Source organism: Cupressus sempervirens, chromosome 10 (genome assembly GCF_028749045.1).
Source record: "Cupressus sempervirens isolate cs-2001-9-10 chromosome 10, ASM2874904v1, whole genome shotgun sequence".
Classification (NCBI taxonomy): Eukaryota; Viridiplantae; Streptophyta; class Pinopsida; order Cupressales; family Cupressaceae; genus Cupressus; species Cupressus sempervirens.
Genome location: NC_143127.1, coordinates 899,577,111 through 899,595,028, shown reverse-complemented (window position 1 = coordinate 899,595,028; position 17,918 = coordinate 899,577,111).

Sequence of the window (17,918 nt, the reverse complement as noted above, 5' to 3'; positions counted from 1 at the left end):
ATTCACCAAGCCATTACCTAAGGATGTGTTTCTATATCTAAGAGGCAAGTTAGGAGTCATTCCCCTATTTGAAGATCACTAAACAAAGTTTAGTGATGCATCAACAAGAGCTAAGTTGAAGATCAATCAGTTGGTGCTAAATTGACAAGGGCGTATTGAAAATGAATCAGTACTAAAGGTACATTGACATTAACAAAGTTGTATTATTTGGCATGTGTTGTCAAAGAGGGAGAAGTTTACTATCATATCTCTGAGAAGTTTTTGTCATTCCAAAGAAGGAGAAGTTTTTTGTAAGAGTGAGAAAGTTCTATGAATGAACTTGATAGAAGTTGCTACAAAAAGAGGGAGAATCCAGTGAAAGAAAGAGCTAATACTAACAGAAGGAGTTCTCATGAATGCAACTAGGGATATGTTTCTTACTTTATTCCTTTTCCAAAATTTCATTTTGTTATGACATGTTGTGTTGCCATCAATTGCAAAGAGGGAGATTGTTGGATATAATTGATTAATTGTGTATTATCTTTGATGTTACACAAATGTCATATCATTATCAGTCAATGTTTTTTTAGCTCACTCAAGTAGTGAAGATAGTTTCTTGTGTCTACCAAGCACTCCTATGATTGCCTAGTTTAGAAGGTAGTGTCTACTGAGTTCACTCAGGTGTTGAAGGAAAGTCTACAGAAAATGAGCATTAACCAAGCTCACTTAGTTAATGAAGAAAAGTTGGATGGAACCAGTGTTAACTAAGCTCACTCAATTGCAAAAGGATCTTCATGAATATGTAGTGTTAACCAAGCTTCTATTGCTTAACATAGGAAATCACTTCTGAGTTAGTGGCTATCAAGCTAGGTCATCTAATGAAAGATTTTCTTATTTTGGCATGTTAAGCTTAATTGATTTATCCATTGGTTCTAGCCAATTAAGGAAATGAATATTATTTATTCTAAGTTGTATATGAGCCAACTTGACAACATGAATGATATAAGTATAAGGTCAAATTGAGAATTTGAAAGTGTGTAAGTGTGAAGATGTGATAAATGGATTCAAGATTTAATGATGAAGAGAGGAAGAAAATTTTGGGTAAGTAGAACATCCTTGAGGAGTAGAAAAGATATATTTGATCAGGAAGGATCAAGTACAAGCCAGAATAGAGATTTGTAATCAACAATTTAGTTGTATTTAAATCAAGTCATCTCATTGTGACTCTCTAACCATTGTAGTCGTGATCTAAATCTCTTAATAGAGTTGGCTTAACAATTATTTATTAATCCTCTAACAAGGTGGCAGTTCTATTGAATTTTCTTAAGACCTCCAATAGGACCACTCCAAATAGGGCATTTAAATCCTTTAACAGGATCACACCTAATAGTGTGTTTTGTAACCTTTATCACAGTTGGCTCCTAACAAAGCTCACTTCAAAAGAGTGAAAATAGTAACTAATTGCAATTGGTGGTTTTTCCCAAATTGGGTTTCCACATTAAATACTGGTGTCCACTATTTTCATGCTATTTTATTTTATGTATTCGCAACTAAGTTAAAGTAAGGGTAATCATAGATAACATTTAAAGATTTTCATAATCAGTACTTAACAAGTTACAACATTTTATGTGTGTTTATTGAGTATCAATAATATTCAATTTTTAGACTTTATTTTGTATTGACATCTAAGGGATCTTGGATTTATTTTAGTAGTAACTGATTCACCCATCATCTCTCTTTATGTAACACTTACTTGCAAATATTTTGAAACACTTGACTAATGGTGAAGGTTAAGATAACTATCTTTTGATTCCATTCTCTTCACATAACATGTTGAACTCTCTAGAGGTGAATTCTCCTCCTCTATCTAATTTGAACATTTAATCTTGACAAAAGATTCATTTTCAACTCTATTCTTAACTATCTTAAATTTTTCAAAATCTTCATACTTCTCTTTAACAAATGCTACCCACATCATCCTAGTGAAATCATTATAAAAAAAAAATAGTATTTTTCATCATAGAATCCTTTGGTTCTTGTAGGACCACTCAGATCTATGTGAACAATCTCCAATTTGTTTGTAATAGAGAACTTCTTGCTAGGAAATGACACTTTCCTTTGCTTAGCCAAAATACACTCCTTATGAAAACATTAGTAGGCTTAATAATCTTAGGTATATCTCTTACTGCAAATGTACTGCTAACCTTCACAATGTTATCAAAGTTTATATGAAAAAATCTTCTATGATATAACCAACTATTATCAACCTTTGCAACCAAACATGATATTTCAGTAGGATTCAACTGAAATACATCGCCTCTAGATCTAGTTCTAGTACCAATCAACTTACCATATTTTTCTTTGATAATGCAAGTCTTCACTATGAATTGTAATAGATATCCCTTGTCTACCAATTGCTCAACACTTAACAAATTATGTTACAAACCATCAACAAAGTAAACATCATCAGTGTTAGTTTTACCATCAAGAGTAATAGATCCAATTCCTATGATATGAGAGGTTGCATTGTTACCAACCCTAACAATACCTCCATCATGATTTCTAAACATAAAAAATTTGTTCATATCACTAGTCATGTGATGTGAACATCCACTATCAACTATCAAATAAAATTTCTTCTAAACTTGGGTAACTATAGTTATCACCCCTCTAATTTATCTATCAAGATCATCTTCTTTGATAGCTACAAATTTTAATTCATCATCGCTTTAACTCTGACCTATTTCATCAGATTCACTATCCTCATTGACATACAAACAATTTCTATCCTTATCTCTTCTAGACTTAAATTTTTGTCTAATTTTTTGTTTCTCTCTTTTAAGAAATTTAGATGCATAATGACCATATTCATCACAAGTCATATTTTGTTACCATATTTTTCTCTTCTTACTAGAAGGGCTATTCCTTCTTTAATCTTATCTTCTTCAGATTTGATACTACTAGAAAAGTCTCCTCTTGCACTTGTACTTATTGATAGATTAGGTCAAATGTTTAGAGCACTATTAGTTGTCTCAACTCTAGCTAATTCTCTAGACTATCTCATTCCTACTTTGACTAATTCTAATCTACCAAGTAGTGTTTCCTTTGTGAAATCTAGAATCTAGGGCATTACTAGTTGAATCATCTGATTTATCTACTTGAATGGTGGTGTCAAAATTTTCAAGATCTTCCATATAACTTCATCATGTTTTTTAGTTCCACCAAGAGACTAAATTCTTACAATAATTTCTAATATTCTTCTTGCATAAATTCTCACTAATTCATCTTCCATCATCTTAGCTTCTTGAAATGCGTAAATCCAATTTTGAAATCTCATTCTTTTTGCATGATCATCGCCTTAAAAAGTAACTTCTAAGGGTTTCAAAATTTCATAAGAAGTTTGAAATGTCTTTACAGTATTATACTCATTCTATGGGAGAGTTGATAGTGTTGAGATCTGATCAAAAATATCATTGTTGAGAAAGATTGTTGAAATAGGGAGATTGTTGAAGAAGACTATGTGTTTCAATCATTTTTTTGTCACTTATGTCAAACCTTCTATTTACTAGTAAGACAACTACTTATAAGATTCAAGTACTATCACTTAGTTGATTGATGAAGAGGATTTGATCAATAAGATATAACAAAGAGACCTAGAGAAAAGGTTGAGTTATGATTATGTAATGAAGTTCAAGGATTAGTTAAGATAGTGATGACATGATGTATAGATAATATACTTAAGGTTTCAAATGCTAGCTACACTTGGAAAGTTTAGAAGAACAAGTTACAAAAAGTTTTTCTACCAAGCTTGATCGAGTGGATAGTAGCTGCTGAGAAAAGTTAGTGCAAGTCAAGCAGAAAGTTGATTGGAGACGAGTGAAAGAAAATTCTAGTGGATGCCAAGCAAGATAGTTGATGTAGAGAAAACTTTAGTTGGTGTGGAGTATCAATTAATTTTAGTTGATGCCAAGTGATTTCACAATGGATGCTGAGAAATGTAGTATGTGTTGAGCATTAGATGGTTGATAATGTTGAGCTATTGCATTATGTTAAAGATTGGAGATTTGAATTAATCTAAGTTGAAAAGTTCTTTTCTTGAATTTTTTGAACTAGGTGGAACATAAGGATGATGAGCTAGTAAAACAAAAATTTAGGTAAACCATTTTTAGGAAAATTTAAATGGATTCTATGAGAAATTTCTAGAAGAGATATGAGATATGGGGTAGATACATTTTATCCTACCTAATCCATCTAAAATCTAAATTGGATGATGGAAAATGAGTGGGAAAATATCCTAATTTCCTATATATAGGAGTGTCTAGTCATGAAGAAAAGTTATCATGTGTGACAACCTAAGGAAGAGAAGGAGTTGAAGGTTTTTCTTCATCAAGTGACCTAAGAGAAGAGTCTAAAATGGCATGTTAAGCAAGAAGGCTTAAGTAAATGAATGCTTGAAGGATGAACAAGCCATCAAAGCTACAAAGTATGAAGGCCAAGTAGAATGGATGACTGAACATAGATCTGTAATCTACTAGAGAAGTTGTAAGTTGTATTAGATCATAGCTTTGTTATTACTCTCTAACAATTATATCAGTCTAGGGTAAATCCTTTGGATTAAGGTTGACTTAATAGTTATTTGTAAATTCTTTAACTAGGTGGCATTCTAAGTAAGTGGGCTAAAGTCCTCTAACAAGACACAATTTTAATAGGGTAATTGAAATCCCTTAACTAGGTCACATTTAACAGTGTGTATTGTAACCTTTAACAGGGTTGGCCTTTCATAGGGCATCACTTTAGAAGAGTGAAAAGGAGTAGCATGTTACCTTAGATAACTAATTCACTCCCCACCGCCACCCCCCTCCCCCCACCCCCCTCTCTTAGTTATTCTAAAGTATTTCAATAGATAGTAGGGCTTCTCTTTCTCTCATGTTACATATAAACATATCTCTTTCTCCCTCACTGTATTCCTAAAGCTTTGATTCTTCAATAGTTGTGTTCTTAGCTTTTGTCAAAAGCCAATATCCTAGACCCATGCATAATGGATGAGTCATCATCTTTTCCTTCCAACTATCATATTTGGCCCCATTGAATCTCAGACTATCCTTCCTAAATATATTTAGCATTGATCTCCCAAGGCTATTAAATCTTATCTTTAGAGACTCAAGCCCTGATGCCAATTGTTAGAATATATAGTCCACTGATATAACTAAAAAGGAGGGGGGGTGTGAATTAGTTATCTAACTATTATCAAAATCATTAACCTTAAAAAAACTTAACCATGTGAGTAGTACAAACTAAAACCACAACAAGATACTTATACACAATTAACACTAGATATGTAAACTAGGGAAACTCTTGATCAAAGGGAAAACCCTAGTGGCGATGGTACCCACAAGATGGCATACTAATATAAATATTCCTTGTTAGAGGATAAACCCTATTAGGAGTCTATTACAACATTTAGTACATATGAGTCCCTATTAGGAGACTTTGAATCCCTATTAGGAGTTGTTGAAAACAATTGGACCCATTTCCCAAGCAACTTCAAGGTTTAGATCAATGAACCCACTATCCAAATAATCTATATATTATTCCTTGCATAATAATAGAATTGAATTGTACTTCTTCCTCTTTCTCTATGCTGTCTAGACCTCTGGTCCTTAAGATCTTGTAACCAGATCTCATAATGGGCATCCAATGATCCCTTGGATCACTTACACACATTTAGTAAGCATCCTTCTCCTTCTTGCTCTTTGCACTAATACTTTGCATCCCACTTTGTCCTCCTTACCAAGATCACTTAACAAATAAGGAAAAAAACTTTCCTTTATACCATATCTTCATAATAATTCCTTGAGTCAGCCTTGAGGCTTTCCCAATTAATTAAGATAAGATAAATAATTAATTCACAATTACAATAGCAATGTCAGCTCACAGTCTATACAAAACTCTACATGTGTGAAACCATATCTTTCACACACATTAGCATCACCACATTAATTTTCTCTATCACATATGTCTATGCATTTCCTTCATTACATATCAAATGAAAGATAGTGACAGATCCTCTAAACTCTATTTTCCAATGCTCTATTTTTGTACTGCTTCTATTAAATCATGTGTAACTTCGATATAAGATTGAATCAAACTTATCCCTCTTGGCCATGTCATCAAGAAAACCTCATGAACATGTCCTCCACTATGCATCATCTAAAACTTCCTCAACATTTTTTTATCATAAGATTACTGACTGCTATTCTTCTAGTCTTTTTTGAATTACTGCCATGTTGACATCAATGAAAAAAATAGTCATGAATGCAACATATCAATACTCTCCAATGCTTAGGATACTCCCCAAATTTAGTATCATTAGCATTCATGCTAACAAAAACAACGTCTTTAACTTGGGTAATCTAGTTTTGATCACCATGAGAAGTTTTTGTAGTTGGGACCCATAGTGATTTGGGCAAAGAAAATGATTTATCATCATAGGGATTGATGAGGGAAGATTGTTTGGTATTGTGAACCTTACCTTTAGAAGAAATTTAATCCTAGGAATTGTACAATCATCTAGAATTATTTTTTTGATTATAGAGCCCTTTCAAATAGAATTTATGAATCATATATGTTCCAAATCCCTACAAATAGCTATAAAAAGGATTTTGGATCCTTCAGTTTTAGAATATATAAAAACACGTGTTGCTACTGAAAAACTTTGTGAGGTGGCATCAAGTCATTTTCTTGGTAATATCAGAGGGTATACATTGAAAAAGAGGAGAGAGAGGAAGCTTGGAATGAGGAGATAGTGAGGTTCCTAGTTAAAGCCATTCAAGTATCATTTGGAGCATATTAATCTATGACCACAAGAGATAAGTATTTTATTATTATACTTTTTATTATTGGACATGAATTTTATGTAGTTAATTCATGTTATAATAATGGGATAATAAAATATTCTATACTTGAATAATTGATATTTTCCTTCTAGATAGTTTAGATATATATATTTGTAATCTCTTCAAATGGAATAATTTCAAATTGGATTAAAAAGTATAAGAAATTCTACTCAAGTGAGAAAGATCTTGATGTTTGTAGTCATAAGATTGATGGATGAAGACAATTCTTCATAGGGAAGAATTTCACATTTAGAGGGAGTTTGAAAAATCTATCAAGGGAAACCTTGAATGAAGGATTTAAGGTGGTTGATGTGCACTTTCATGAATAACATTATGAGAGGTAATGTTTTACAAAGAGAGGAAGTATATAGAAGATATGCTTCAGCCAAACTTGATTATCATGGTTGTATTAATTTAGAGGGAGTAGACCATGTCAAGATGGATTCTCTAGTGATAAAAAAAACTATAGCACTTAGAGGTCTATGATTCATGGGATACACTTTCATCAATGGAGGATGGAAGGCCTTATGATATACCTATTGAACTAGGGAGAGATAAGTTTTACATGAAAACCTTATGTTTTGATATGTTTCATGGTGGATGTAATGCCACCACCATATGAAAGTATTCATGGTGACTTTACGTGACATTTTTATGTCATATGTATTGGGCCGCCTCCTATGTGCATTATGAGAAAGTGACAACTTTCGAATGATCATCACATGATTTGTAGAAATTATTGGAATGTGACAATCTTACAATAACTTAAATCATGATATTCATTTTGTGTAAATGTTGAAATAGATTATGAAAGGCTTTATCTTATAAATCAACAACTAATTGTTAGATGTCATTAGCTTAATCATTTATAACTTGTTTGTAAAGATATATGATAGGTACTTGGTGAATATAATTTTATTGATCTTCTAATAGGGCAATACTCATGTTACTTAATATGATATCAAAAGTGTATTTGGTGAATGCCATATGTTGACATTCTGATAGGCCAATGCCCATATGATATTATATAATGGAAGTCTTCTGATCAAATATTTTCTTAATGTGTGATTTCTAAATATTACCAATGGCTTAATATTTACCCATGTGTTTATCATCCCTAGCTAAGAGGGAGTGTTGATGTTTTAGTAGCTTTAGTAGGATAGACATGTCAAATTTAAAAATAATTTTTAAAAAAAAAAATTTTAAAAAAAATTATATATATATATATATATATATATATATATATATATATATATATATATATATATATATATAAAGGTTGTAATTAAAGTATATTAATTATGTTGATGAATAGACATGTCCTGTGAAGGGACATGTCTCTTCTCTTGGTTTATTTCCTCATTAAAATACAACCAAGACGCTACCATTTGAAAAAGACATACCAAAAAGGTAGTACTATTACATTTCTAGCAATCAATTAGTACCAATTAAAGATAGCATACCCATTTCGAAATAGGTTTTAATAGAAAATATTTAAACAAGTAGTTCATCTTTAAAAAATTTCCATTGCCCATAAAGAGGTGAAAGAAATATATAAAGTTGTGCCTTCAGAGAGGATTCTTTGTTTACTAAAAAATGTTTCATCTTTAAAAATTGTCTTTAGATGTTATGTTAAACATATTAAAAAAGATCTTTCACACCATCATAATTACAATTTTTTTTTGTCTTTGTTAATCTTGTCTACCTAACTATGTAGAGAGGATTTAAGATAAAACAATTTGACATGCATGTTCTAAGTAATAATATTTTCTCTTCAATTAATTTAATCTTCCTCTTTAAATTATATCAAAATTTTCATAACTAGCAGATTGTATTGCTTGGCTCTTGTTACATAATAATGGGCATAGCCATGCATCTTTAATTAATAAGAGCGAAAGTAACTATGAGAATTATGTTTCTTTTCTAGAGTGATTACGTTAAGCTTCTCTCTTTGATGAAAACATCAATGTCATAATCTTTCTTATGGTTGTACAATATCTTGAGCAATTTGGTGATGTTATCATGTTGGACAAGAAGGGTACTAATGCCTAGAAGATGGTTTTGGTTATTGGAATAATGTATCTTAATTTATTTGGAGAAGGTTGTGGTTGGGGTCTCCTTCAAAAAACAACTTTCAATCACTTGTTACACAGTTTTAATATGTTTGAATATATAGTGAATTTTTTTCTTTTTTCCATGTCTAGGAAATGTGCATGGCTTGACAAGGAGTGTTTAAACAATTATATATATTTAGTGATCCACAATCTCTAATTTGAGAGAATAAAACTAGTTATAGTGGTTCATTTAGATACAAATAAAACCAGTTAGTAAACAAATTGTTAATTTGTGGTTTCTTGATTTACAAAATAAAATTTTAATGACAATAGTTTACTGTAATTAATAAAGGCACACAATATTTCACTTCAACTAACATAAGTTCACAACATAAGTCTCCTTGTTATAAGAATGAAACTTGTGCATTTACAAGAAAAATTTTAAAATTGCAGTAAAGTGAGAGTAAGGGAAGAGCTATAAAACATAAGCTTGCCATTTCTAAATTGTTTAAATAAGCATGTTTCTTGCATAATTTAAATTGTAACTATTTTGATTCATTTTTTTTTGTTTTCCTCTATATTCAATGATGATGTGTAGTCCTCATCAGTGTTGGAGAAGTGAGCATTCTACTACTTGCCTTCATGCTAGTGGTCTTATGATAGTTTGGTATTATTTAAATTTCTTCTCAACTAGTGTTTAGGTAGAATTGCGATAATTTAATTTTTTATTTTATAAGCATTTCTTGATTGCTTGAATTGTTATCTCATATTTACTTTGACATTTTCTTTGCATTATTCTTTAAAGGACACTAGCTCAATGGAAGAGCACCTACGTTATAAGTAGGAGGATGGTGGTTTGATTCCATCATGCCCTAATGTGAGTAAATTGATGATTAAATAAACTACCAGATAAAGCACCAAATAAATGATCAAATTAACTACCAAATAAATGATTAAATAAACTAACAAATAAATGATCAAATGAACTACCAAATAAATGATTAAATAAACTAGCAAACAAATGACTAAATACACAATCAGCTACCAATAATTAATGATCAAATAAACTACTAGTGAACAAAAATAAACTACCAAATAAACTACTTGGTAGCAATAGTTATAAACTAAATTAAATACTAAATCAATGACCAAATCAATGATTAAAATAGTTTAGTCATAAATTTGATCATGAGATAAATGTCTGGCAAAAAATACTATTGGTCATGTGATCAAAATTAGTCATATATCTACAAATTTTAGTAGTTTATTTAATCATATATTGTCATTTTTGTGCTAGTGCCTCTTAAATTCAACAATGACTATCAAGTTCATCTATGACCTTTTGTTAAAACCTCTAACAAGGTGAATGCCTAGATAGGAAGGATAAAATCTCTTAGTAGAGTAGTCTTAATAGGTTAAAGATGTAATTAACAATGTATCAATCACTCCCAATAGGGTGATTTTCTTAAAAGGAAACACAAATATATGCCTAATCAACAAACCTTTTTTACTATAGTACAAAAGTTGTGAGTTCCATCCCCACTACAGTTTTTCCCTATAACCAAGGGTTTTTTGCAATACCAAAATCTTTGTGTTATGTATGTGAGATTTTCTTTCATGAATTGTTGTTTAAATTCATGTATATGGATTATAATGATTAAGCGTTTAACCTATTAGTTAGATATGAATCATCAGAACAATGATATTATAGACCATCGGTCAAATAATGAAAAATAAAATTGTTTCTTAGGTACTAATTCACCCCCCTCTCTTAGTACTTAACCTTTCCTACCTTTAATTAACAATTGGTATTAGAGCTAAGTTCTCTTGAAAGAGGTCTAACAAAATTGAGAGTAGATCTCACAAATGGAAATTTACAACAACAAAAGAGAACTCAAAGAAGCCTTACATGAAAATGTAGCCCAAAATGATGAACTAAAGAAGAAGCTAAAAGTCTTATTTGTAAAATGGAAAGAACTATCAGAAATATTGCAAAGAAGTGTTGAGGATCTTGAAGAACTTTCTAAAAATAGTATGTAAGTTTAAAAGAAATTGATGCTATAGTAGATAATCTAGTAGACAAACACACTATCCTTTAATAAAACCTACAACAAGGAAAAAGGGAACTTGAAAGCCAAGTCTTAAGGATGACTGAACTGCTAGACAAAATGAAGACCATTGAAAATGAAAAAGGAAAATTGGAAGACTGTAAGAAGAAAATAGAAAAAGGAATTAGAGACAAAGAAAATACCATTTTTTTATTGCAACAAGAAAGTAATACATTGAATGGATATATAAGTGATACAAACAAGGAAAACTGACAAGCTATTGCTGAAAATGAAAAAATGAGAAAAGAGGTAGACAATCTATTAAACAAGTTGAAGATAGAATAAGAAGTCAATAAGAATCTTACGAAGTTTGAACTAAGCATGAAAAATATTGATGAATAATTGAAATGGCAAAGGAAATCATGAGATACAATTAGACTTGGTTATACCAACAAAAGTAAATTCAAAATTGGTGAATCATCAAAATTTGGCAAACAAAAGACATCTCAACCAAGAAATAACCTGAACAAGAAACCTACATGTTATCATAGTAGTAAATCAAGACATATAACTAATGTGTGTAAAAGTAGAATGTCAAATTTTAAATGCCTCATTGAAAGAATTTTTTAACGGTCTTTTCTACAACTACTACAACTTTGGACACAAAGAAAAAGATTGCATGATGAGAACATCAAGCACATCAATAGAAAGAATATTCATGGGTCACTACTATAACTGCAACCTATTTGGTCATAAGGATGAATATTTTAGGAATGAAACTTACCCAAAAAAAGGTTACGAAGCATACAATGTAATAACAGTGAAAAAAGAGGACATATGGAAAGATAATGTTAGTATAGAAATGTGAGCATAAAGACATGAACACCATGTTATGTCTATCACAAATATGGTCACATAGCACAAACTGTAGATATCAAAAAACTATGGATAAGAGTTATATGAACAAAGAAACACCAAGGAATAATATAAAACAAGTTTGGGTGAAGAAAGAAGAGAAGAATATAATTGATTTTAAAGCATCAAATTCAAGCCAAGAAGTCACATCTTCAAATTAAGATACCTAGAGCACTTCTTAGGGACAACTACCAATGGAAAAACTCTACTACATCCCCAACAAGGTAATGAAGTATAATGAATAAGAAGTACAACACTATCAATAAAAAAAGTTAAACTCTATCAAGTTTATGCCTATCAAAGAAAATATACTATTGTAAATGGATTAATTGCACAATTAATTTTTTTTCTTATTTTGTGGATGATAAGTACATGTACATGTAAATTCATTCAACACATTGATTTCAAAAATTACTAAGTGTAAATGTAAAACTTTGAAGTGACTTATAGCATGTGTTATTAACAAAAAGTGAACTAACTTGTTTGTGCCATGGAATTTATAGTGGGGAACACATTTTCCTTTACATACTCTTTGTAAAGGATTTTTCTTGAAGAAATGGAAGCCATGAACAAGAATATTCTTTTTGTGAGCATTAATGAAAGACCTGAGTTGCAAGTCAAAGTTTATCTAGTAGATTCGAGCATACATGATGCACTACAACATTTGGGGTCAAATAGTTATGATGGAAATTTGTGACAAGTATATTTTGTGGTGATTTTTATGTTTTTTTACAATTGTCCCCAATGCTGTCACAATACCAATGTTGGTGTCATAATTGTGACAGCCTGATGAGCATAAATAAAAAAAGAAAGCTTGAAAATCATTTTCCATTTCATTTTGATTATGGAGAATTGCACACAAAAGAGGTGGAGTGAGCTGTACATAAAATAGGTGGAGTGCTATGAATATTGTGGTGGCCCTTGTGATCAGTGCCCAGAGCATTTGGTTGCTAAGCCTTTGTGATCTCTGTATTTCATTTTCATGCCCTTGCTCTATGATTTCATTGCCATGCCATGCCCTTTCTCTACAATTCATTGTCATGTCATGCCCTTGCTCTACCATTTCATTGTCATGCCATGCTCTTGTGATCTACATGCCCTTGCTCTATGATTTTCTTCTAGGGCAGGAAGAGGTACATATGTGTTTATATTTTCTTCTAAACATGTATATCTTCATGTATTCAAAGAAATATATTTTAAGGTGATTATTACATATTATCTACACAATAGAAAAAATGAAGAAAAAAAGATCCAGCCACATACATATTCCAAAATCCAAATAATTAAATAATAAAGTTCACTCAACCCATGCTAATTGAAGATCCTACCCAAAATTAATGCAAACCATGAAAAATGGGTAGAGTTCGCAAGAAATTTTACAAAAATATATCATACAAGATATTACAAAATACACAAAATGAATTTTTTACTATATAAACTCTTCTTATTTTGTCAAACAAAAAATGAAATATAGTTGAAAGAATGAGCTATGCAATATTAGTTCAATTTTATCAACCCTAGACTCTTTTCTTAGCTCCACCAAACACTAGGTGATCTTCTACCTCTAAGAAATACTTTTTTTTTTTTTCTTAAGCCTTTGATTTCCTTGGTCATTTTGGGGTATGGATGAGATTTTACTGTCTAGCCTATTGATTTTGATCAAGAAACACATTCACTCAAATAGTTTACTTTGTTATGATAAAAACTAAATTCCACCATTAATAAGAAGAATTGCAATGATCTCAACACTAAATATAATTTATTCTTGAAAGGAATGTGTGGAATAAGTCTTTTTGCTGATTTAATCAAAGGAGAAATAGAATGTACCTAGTTGACATCCAAGATAATATAAGGCTTAGAGTTATCATGGCTTGAGCACCATAACTCAAATTCTTATATGATTATATGAAACATAGAGATCTAATGGTATCATCTTTTGAATTGGATGTACATGAATATCTACTAGGTCTATGAACAACAAATCTAGGAGTTTTTCGTCCTTGTTTTGATAGAGCTTGGATAGAAAACATGGTATGCTCAATTCAAGGGGATTACTTCCCAAATTAAAAAAAGAAAAAGGTTATTGAATAAAAAAAAGTTTGTATAGTAAAAACAAGGTTATTGATTTGCTGTGGAATAACAAAATGCACCTAATGATATTACATTGTGAATAGGGTTGTATTTGAGATTATGTTTAATTTATAATTATAGTTAGATAATATATGACTCCCTATTTGAATTGTGTTCCCTCTATTTTTTGCTGAAATTTTATGGACAAAGATCTTACTTTGTGCATACTTTGATCGTTATAAGTATATGATGATTGGATGGTTTAGTATTTCATTAAATAGCATCAGACATAGAAATTATTTATTTAATTGAACTCCTTTTTGAGTTCTTTATTCATATATTTGCAACCTCTTTCCTTAGTGTTATCCTAAGATGATATGGGCTTTTCTATGCATCATAAAAAAAAATGGAGAAAGAAATAGAAAATCTATTATAGGATATATGACAATAGAGAAATAATATAGCTAGAAGAAGTAAGGATTTAGGTTACTTGAAGATGGGGAAACAATTTTTCAATTGAAAATAATTTAAACAATTAGTTGTTCCTAGCTAGTAGGATCAAATACAATTTTTGAAGGTGATACAATAACATATGCATATGCAGATGCATCACTTGCATGCTAGGCATGAAGTGCATTCCCCAACTTATAACATCTTGGGACTCAAAATTGAAGCCTTGATTTTGAGTACCATTGAGAAATCAAGTCCTTAAATTCTTTTTAATGTATGTATATCTGATTGTTCATTCGAGGCGTAAGAGGTGTTTAATATTTCTAACACCTTCCATAAAATATGCCTATTTGTTCCATGATAATAAATTGACATTCTAAACTATTCCATGAAGTTCTCTTTTGAGCATTTATCAAATCTGCACTTTTCCTATGTCAAATAGTGATAGGAAATTGTGTTTGCAATTAAATATCTTGCACCCAAAAAAATTTCATTATGCATTACTTTGGGAATGTTTAGTGTCCATACAAGAGAGCCCATGTTTTAGATTTTGAGTCATTTTGAATCCGTTTGCCTAGATTTTGAATCCCTCAAAGTTGGTCTTTTAATGTTGTAATGCTGATGCAATTTGTTCTAAATTCTAGAAGGCCCTATTTCACTTGTCATAACTTTGACCTAGTTGACTTAAATGCTAAAATTCATTTTCCATTGCATTTTAGAGGTCAAATATTTGTTATGTTTCAATTTTGAGCTTTTGACGAATCCATTTGATAAGTTTTCAAATGCAATTCCAAATGCAATTTCTAACTTTTTATTGGTGTCAAAAGGAGCAGATTGATCAGTACCCCTGTTCATGATGTCATATCTCAAAATTTGTGATAGATGAGATCAAATGGAATGTACCACTCTATTTTACTCCAAAAATACTTCAAGTGTGGCAATTTTTAAATCTTGATGAATCTGTTTGCACACTTTCCCAGGTTTATTCCATTCATAAAAACTACTTTTCTGCCAGTGTTTCTAGTCTGAAAATTCTAAGTAGCCTAGTTTGACCTCTTTCCATTTGTGTCTAGTTATTTTTCATGAGACCAAATCACAAATCCATATTCTCCTCATGATAGTAAACCAACGCCCTAGTTTTCATTTCCCCAAGTGTGAGTTTGCCTAGTTTTTGAAGCCAAATCCAAACATAATTCAGTGTTTTTTGACATGTTTATGTGCAAGTAGTTCTAAAAGGGTAACTTCGACAGTCAATATCTTTTGATTGAGAATTTTTCAAGAGATGAGATTCAATAGGGTACAAGAGTGTGGAATAGAGAATCGGTGTGTTTGATTTTAGAGCCAAGTTATCTATTTGGGTCAATTTTTAAAGCCAACCAACAGGTCCTATTAGCTAAAAATCACAAGTTTGTAGATTAATGATAAAATGAGTTTTTAATGGTAGAGAATTGATCTAATTTGAATCTAGTCAATGTCAGATGTTTAGTGCATTTGTTTGAGACTTCAGTCATTTGAAAATTTAAAAAAATTTAGCCAAACCCACATTGTGCATGACTAATTCCATCATATGAGTTTGAGTTTTGTAGAATCCTGAAGGTGTCTTTATGATGTAAAAATGGGGGACTAAGTACAAGAAGAATGAATTTTATAAAAGGGGTAAAATAGGTATATGAATGGCTAGATAGCTCCCACATTTTTTTTAATTGATTGAGCTAGTTATAAATCATGATACTTTATAAAGTCCCAAGATCATTAAAGATGGCTTTCCATCCAAGGGAATTAAAGTATATTCTTCAACATGTTTGTTGAAAAAAAAGGATGACACCTTCCCCTAATCCAAGTTCCATTTTCCTAACTTATGCAATTGCCAATTTTCAAATCTAGTGCAAATGATAGTTGACTAATATTCACCTTCTCCTGCCGATGGAAGTGCTCTTCTAATAGAAAGATAGCAGGGGATTTTTTTATTATGGTTGTGTCCACCAGAAAGAATCCTAAATTGATTACAAAGGAAATGAAGAGATCCAAGTCTATCATTTCTCCAAAACTAGTTGTTATTTTCAACAAGACATACTATTTTTATTGCACACAACTCAAACAGTTATTGACAAGGTTGGGCACCAAGCCGAAGGTCATTGAGCTTGATAGTGAAATTGATGGTCTAGATATAGAGGCAGGGAAGGCATCTCATTTTGAAAGGAATGCCTATGTGAGAAAAGGAAACTGCCCATGTATGAAGGAACCCCATGTTATATGGAGATTCAAATGAAACATAAGAAATTGCAAAATAAGAAGAGTCCATGGTATCAGATAGGAGAAGTCCACACTAAAAGTAGAGGTTTGCATAGGAAGAAGGGGAGCACCCACAACCACAACGTTGGTAGAGGCTTGTAGACCTGCAAGCAATTGAACATGGGCCAAAGCAAGGAACATATAAACCTTCCTAGGCTTGCAAGAAAACCCATGGCTTAGTCTTCAATTGTTACAAAAATAAATCTCTAATACTAAATCCTTAACCTTGCTACAATCAACAATTGAATTCTGCTCTTTAAAATCTATCAAATCTTTGATGTTGAGCTAATTGAGCAATGTTATGCTAGTGATGGTTGAAACCTCTATTGCCTTTAGATCATTAGTTATTATGAATGTGATCATTTCTTTCACATAACTACTACTTCCTTGAACTACAATTTGGCTGCTACTTTCGCTGGTCTGATTGAAAATATTGACAATCTATCATAGTTGAATGGGCTGGTTCATAGGATTTCTATAGACACACTTATTAGTGTTGTTAGAGTTGATATTATGAGTGAAGAATAAATTTGGAGTCAAGTAGATAGGATTTTTTTGTGAGTGTAGTTTTTGATGCTCTCATAGAGATTGGAAATAGAGCCAATTCTTGTGACAGATTCTAATTTAGAGAATAATTAAGGATAGATCCAATAGGCATAGAAAGAAAAATAAACTAGAAATCAACAAACTCTTTACCTGAGCCATAGAGTTTCATACTCTAATTTCAAAGAGGTCATAGGTGAAGCAGAAGATTCATGCAAGGCATAGGGTAGTTACACAAGAGCTAGAGCATCAATGCTAAAAAGAGGTAGAGTGTTTACACTAAAAGTAGAGAGACATTTTTTTTTTAGAGTAACTTGAGAATGCTTTGTCCCACATTTGCTATGGGAGGGAACTTCTACATCTTTATATACTCTTTGACGCAACATTCTAAACATATTTAAGATGTGGACCTTTTGAAAGGTAGCTCCTTGTAGAGTGGGGCCCGTGTGGTTGGTCAGGTGACGAAGCCAATGAAATTTTGACCAATTGCAGAGTTCAAGAAGGTGCCAAAAAAGTTCAAAAATCCAGCAAAGCACTATGTCGCCACTAGAAAATGACAAGGCTTTTTGACATGTGAAATAGTGACCTACCAAAAAACCTCAAAATTAAGTGAGAAAAAAGTGTAGGACCCGACAACAGTGAGGTGGAGAAATTACTATCTAACAAGTGGT